The following is a 6,117-nucleotide window of genomic DNA, read 5'->3' on the forward strand; positions in this document are numbered from 1 at the left end:
TATCAATTATATAAATTTTTTTAAACGAAATTCAATTAATATTTATTAATTTAAAATAAATATTTTAATGATGTTTATTTTTACCATTAAGTTAATTCGATAAATATTGATTAATATTATTGTTTCGTAAATATTAAGTTATGTATTGTCATGTCAAGTGCTTCCCTTAGCGTTGCATAGCAGTTAGAGATATTTTAAAGCCAATAGAAGAGGATCTTCTCTTTAGACCACGACCATGAAAGCAGGAAGGCCAAAGAGGTGAAACCGGAAAAGCAAGTATTCAATATAATATCAAAAGGTCATGTTGGGCAATAAATTTAATTTTAATTAGGTGAAGACTCCCACATTATGTTCTTTAATTTATTATTATATATAATACTAATTATAAATATATCAATACGCTTCAATAATTACGACTGTCATTTTTAATTTATAGTTTTTAATAGTATTTAAAACTCTAATTTTAGTTACTGCATCATTGAGATATTTATTTAAATTAAAAAATTATTATTATTTATAATAATTGTTCTGACCATATTAATTATACATCACTATTCTTTGAGGTACTTCTATTATGAATTTGTTTTGTTTCCATGATAATTTTGAAAGTATTGCGTATTTAATTTTAGGGATTAAGGAAAAATGTGAGAAACAATTAAAAGTGAATACCAATTTAAATTGTAGCCCATGTATATATAATGGGAATCAAAGAGAAAAATAAGTTGTTAATAAAATTTGTAAAAATATAATGAAAATAACGCTAATCAACATATTATTCAAATCTTGCATTTTTTTTTTTACGAAAAATAAATAAATAAATAAATGAATTGAAAAGCAAACAATATCTCTCTTGATATTCCATTAGTTTCCTAGAAAATAAATTAAAAAAATTAAAAAATTAAAAGGAAAAAAAAATAAAACAAGCCAACCTTTGTTTAGAATTAATTTGTGGCTTTGAATTCAATTGATAGTTCACAGATTCTATAGCTATCTTGATTTTCTGTAATTTTCTAAAAAGCAAATATAAAATAACAAAAATTTATATCATCGTTCACGCTGTAAAACAATAATGACTGACTAACAGCTTGAGCGTACCTGATATTAAAGTTTACGAACTATAGGAAAAATTGTTATACCTATACTTCTTAATCATAAGACTGAAGGGTTTGTCTCTATGATAAATGCTTCACCGACGGCTGAAAATTAATTGATAGTGCTTCAAAAAATAACGATTGCAAAAAGATATTATATTGACAAAAACTGGAATTGCAAAGACAAATTGAAAATACTTAGAAAAAGAAATTACAACAAACATAAATGAAATTGAAATTGTAATTGTTATTTGCTTGTAGTTGAATTGTTCTTGATTTTGATTTTTGGAGTTGATTGTTAGGGGCTATTCTAATGTTAAGGCATCTAGCGATTATCACTAAACATGCATGACATCTCAACTGTTCAAACAATAGATCAAGTAACTTCTTTCCTTCGAGCATTGTGTGAATAGTTACTTGATTTCATCTGCCAACCACCTCCTATTAAGTCTTGTTAATTCTCAATACATTTACGTAGCTATTAATTAATCGATTACAAGCCTATAATATTTTAAAGGTTAATTAATTAATTAAGTCCAAATAAATTATAAAATCACGTGTCAAACTCATAACATAAAATTAATTAAAATATGGTGTAAGCAATGACTAATTTAAAATTATAAGGACAGAAACTATTTTGGTATTCACTTGGAGCAAGACTTTGTTGCTTTGTAAGATTCCGAAAGAAATGCCACTCTCCGTCTCTGTCTTTTGGTAGCTGCAAAAAAAATTTTGGATGCCTTCGAACTAACCTCTCCTCTATTATGGGACTGCACATAGTGGAAGGAAGGAAATCGCTAAAATCCCTTAGAATTTTGCGTATAGATGTATAAATATAATTAGGATTTTAAAAATTGTATTTAGCAGTATATTTTAATTTTAATTTTTTATTAATTAGTCATTGTATAAAGGCCCAGATCCGAAAACTAAATCATAATCAAATCAACACCTCTGATTTGGTCCAACATTATAGTATCTTTATGTATCTGGTGTATATTTTCCATATTTGTTTCCTGATTTATAGCTGATAGTTTAATACATATCTGTATAAATATGTGTGATTACAATCAATAATAAAATCAATTTCAAAAAGGCTTTCATGGTATCAGAGCCTCTCGACTAAACGTCCTCTTTTTCTTCTCTCTTTTCTCATGGCTAACACCACTCTCCCTGCCATAATATCCCCTGCTGTCACAGCCAACTAGCAGCTAATCTCGTTTAATATTGCTGCTCAAGCCCCTCTCAAACTAAACTCTACAAATTATCTCTCCTGGAAACTACAGTTCGAAAGCCTTTTTATAGGTTACGATCTTCAAGGTTTCATCGATGGAACAAAACCTTGTCCACCAGCCACCATTGCACCCAATGATACCCCTAATCCTGAATCTCGCCTCTGGATCAGACAAGATCAATTAATTCTCAATGCCTTAATTGGTTCTCTATCACCACAGTTGATTCCTTTCATAGCCAAAGCCAAAACATCAAAACAAGCATGGGATATTCTCGCAAACACCTATGCTAAACCATCCCATGGCCGTGTTAAGCAAGTCAAAACTCAGCTAAAAGCCATTGTTAAAGGCCAATCCTCCATCACTGAATACATGCAAACCATTAAAAGCAAAGCTGATGAGTTAGCCCTTCTTGATTCTCCTATGGCCGAAGAAGACATCACAGACCGTATACTTTAACATTATAAAAATTTAGAAAAATAAAAATAATTAATACTTATATTATAAAAATAAACAATAAATATAAAACAAGCAATAATTATGTGTAATACACGTCATAAAAAAATTAATAAGTTATAAATGTCTAAAAAGTACTTTAAAAGTGTCAAAAATTTTAAAAAATAATAAAATATATTGTTTAAAGTATCCGACATGTCTCTGAGTGTCCAATTTGAAGTAATAGTGAGAATTTAAAATCATTTTAATTTGCTTAATGGGTTGATATTTTGTTGACTGAAGATATTTTGGATTAATTTAAAGAAATTGAGAGTAAAACTTATCTTTAATAAATTTTCCCTCCCATCATTCTTCGTTAAGAAATATTCTTTCTAATATTTTTAGACTACTCCCTCATAAATGAATATATATAGTTTTGGTTAATAAAAAAGAACTTCCATCTTTACTGCTGCAATTAAAACTAAATTATAATATCAAAATTAATTGGGAACTATTAATACTTTTTAGAATTTTAGTCATAATTATTTTATTGAAAGTTTTGAAATTTTTTGAAGAGCGACCTTTTTTCTATGAAGCAGACGCTTCAATATAAATATGAATTTTTATTGAGACAAAAATATTTCTGACTCTATACTGAAAAAAAAAAAAAGATAAAATAGAAATCATTTTTAAAAAATTCTTATTTTCATTGGTTTGATTCATACATGAAATGATAGACCCAAGCTAAACAAATATAATCCATCCAATTATTACTCACAATGATATTGAATTTATCTTTTGTTAATTTGATAGAGATTGTTAATTTATGGCAAATGAATATACGGTCTGCCAATAAATTCAGGTTTGAATCTCCACCTTCAATACTTTAAAAAAATTCGAAATTAGAAAATGGGCCAACCAAGAAAATAATTAAGACAAAACAAGTACACCAGATTCTATTCTATTAATGAAAAATAATAATAAACATTAATTAATTATTTGTAGAGGCTAAATTTTTGTTTTTAAGATTATATTTAGCCTCAGAATTTCATTAACATCATATTATAGGCACCTTAGAACTAAGATCATTGACTATCATAAAATTTGGTCAAATGCATAGATTTGCGCTTGAAATTTCTCCCTCAAATTTGTGGGGACCTATCATGACCCTATACTTTGACATTTTAATAATAATTATGTCTTTCGCTAAAATAAATTGTTAGAGTTGGACTTTTACATTTTATTTTGGCGAAAGTTATAGTTATTATGGAAATGTCAAAATGTAGGATCATGATAAATCTCACAAACTTGAAGTGCTACAAGACAAATCGTATAAATTTCAAAGGCAAATTTATGCATCAGGCCTAAAATTTGCCACCACATTTACACTTCCAAACGATTGGCTTATAACCTGGATCTCCAATATAACCTGGATTTTCAATTGGACCTGGAGGAGGATTCGGTTCAGGCACTTGAACCGCACGACATGGCTGGCATCCATGGCACTTGTCTTGGCAACTCGGGGGTGTTGAATCTAATATTGCTTTCTTCTCAAACAACAAACTCTGCCAAAAAAAAAAAAAATAAAATAAAAGGAAAAGATTCATTAACCATAAAGCAAACTAAAGATAATAGAGGTAAATTAATTAGGTCTTACCCCATATTTAAAATTAACGGAAGAGGCTGCGGAAAGAAGGAGAAGAAGAAGAAGAAAAAAGAATAACAACGCAGCAGTGTATTTTTGATGGAAACTCATGACTCTTATTAGCAGAAGGGAATTGTTATATTATTTGTATTATTTAACTTACTTATCATGATTAGTTTTTGATAACCTATGCTATATATAAATATTAGAATAGACGCACCAAGACATAGTCTGGTAGTAAATGCATATACAGTCTGGCAAAATGTGAGAATAGAGGAATAATTAATGTGATTTTTGATAAAGTGCACTTTATGAAATATGAATATTCTAAAACAATCTTACTTGGATATATTTATTAAAATTATTTTTAAAATAAATATGTATTGATAATTAAACATTTTAAATCTTTTTTTAAATTTTAAGTTTTATCTTTTCTAATTTTTTTAATAAATATATATGATAATGAGACATTGACATTGTTTTATATTTTATTTTCAAATTTATTTTTTAAAAATTTGATTCTGTTTTTATTATAATTTAAATATTTTATTTAGGAAAGATAAAAAAAAGAAACAAGTAGTTTTTATAATACTATTTGTTTTCTTTATATTTATATAATTTGAGTGGATATATTTTTTAAAAAAATAAATTTAAAAAATAAAATAAAAAATTTAGAAATAATGAGTTAAAAAATTGAACGAGTACGAATAACGAGTATAGTGAACATGCAATATACGTCATTAAAAAATTAGTTATTTTTAAATATGTATTGCTCAATTATTATTAAGAAACATTTTAAAAGAATCATCATATAAACAATTTCAAAAAATAAGTTAAAAAATCTAAATATTTGTATAAAAGGAAAAAATAAATTTATAGTATTTTATGAAAAAGCATCAGGATTTATAGTAAAAAGATAAAAAAATCAAAAGTTTGAAAATGGAAATATTAAATTTTAAAAGTATAAATAAATATTAAGGTAAATAGATATATATGATTAAATTTTTAAAAAAATATTTAAAAATAAATTTTATGTTAAATCAATAATAAAAATGATTGCATAAATTTTTTCCTTTACTCTTATCTCTTATTTTATTCCATGTAGATAGATTGTACGTTTATCCCTTGTTTGGAACAAATGAATTCTATAAAATTTATGAAATTCATTTAGAAATCCATATTTTTGTGTTTGGAATGAAAAAGAAAATGTAGATTTCAATTCTAAAAATTCAATTCCATGCAATTTGACACGACTACACCAAATCCTACAGAAATAAGTGGAATTTTCAAATGAATTCCATAAATTAAGCAATCCAATTTTTTATAACAAAACTATCATTTTCTATCCATAAAGTCAATTTTTCAATTTTTTAATTATTTAAATTATTTATTTTATCAAACTTGACTAAAACCTTTTAAAAATTTTATTTTTTTAGAAACTTATTATTGTGTTTTTATTTTAATATTTTTCATCTTTTATTTTAATAATTTTTTTAGCATTTTTTTACTGTCTATGAGAGAGATTCAAGTTAAATATCTATTTACCATTAAATTAAAAGAAACAATTTTATTAATATTATTTTTATTTTATATATTTATTTTAATGAAAATATAAAAAATTATATATCATAACATAAATATAATTGATATTTATTTTTTATTTTTGTAAAATTGCTATTTCAAGGATATTTTAGAAAATAAAAACAAATGAATTTTC

At 25.4% G+C, this 6,117-nt stretch overlaps 1 long non-coding RNA gene across 1 annotated transcript; it reads right to left on the reverse strand.

The window, feature by feature from the left end:
• Positions 1 to 3,700: 3,700 nt before the first annotated feature.
• Positions 3,701 to 4,576, reverse strand: LOC119369674 (uncharacterized). Its single transcript, XR_005177240.2, has 2 exons — positions 4,413 to 4,576; positions 3,701 to 4,320 (listed from the first exon to the last, which is right to left on the reverse strand). It is a non-coding gene; the product is annotated as an uncharacterized LOC119369674 (long non-coding RNA).
• Positions 4,577 to 6,117: the final 1,541 nt, after the last annotated feature.

This window comes from Jatropha curcas, chromosome 6, assembly GCF_041381405.1.
Source record: "Jatropha curcas cultivar XTBG-Jc1 chromosome 6, XTBG_Jcur_1.0, whole genome shotgun sequence".
Classification (NCBI taxonomy): domain Eukaryota; kingdom Viridiplantae; phylum Streptophyta; class Magnoliopsida; order Malpighiales; family Euphorbiaceae; genus Jatropha; species Jatropha curcas.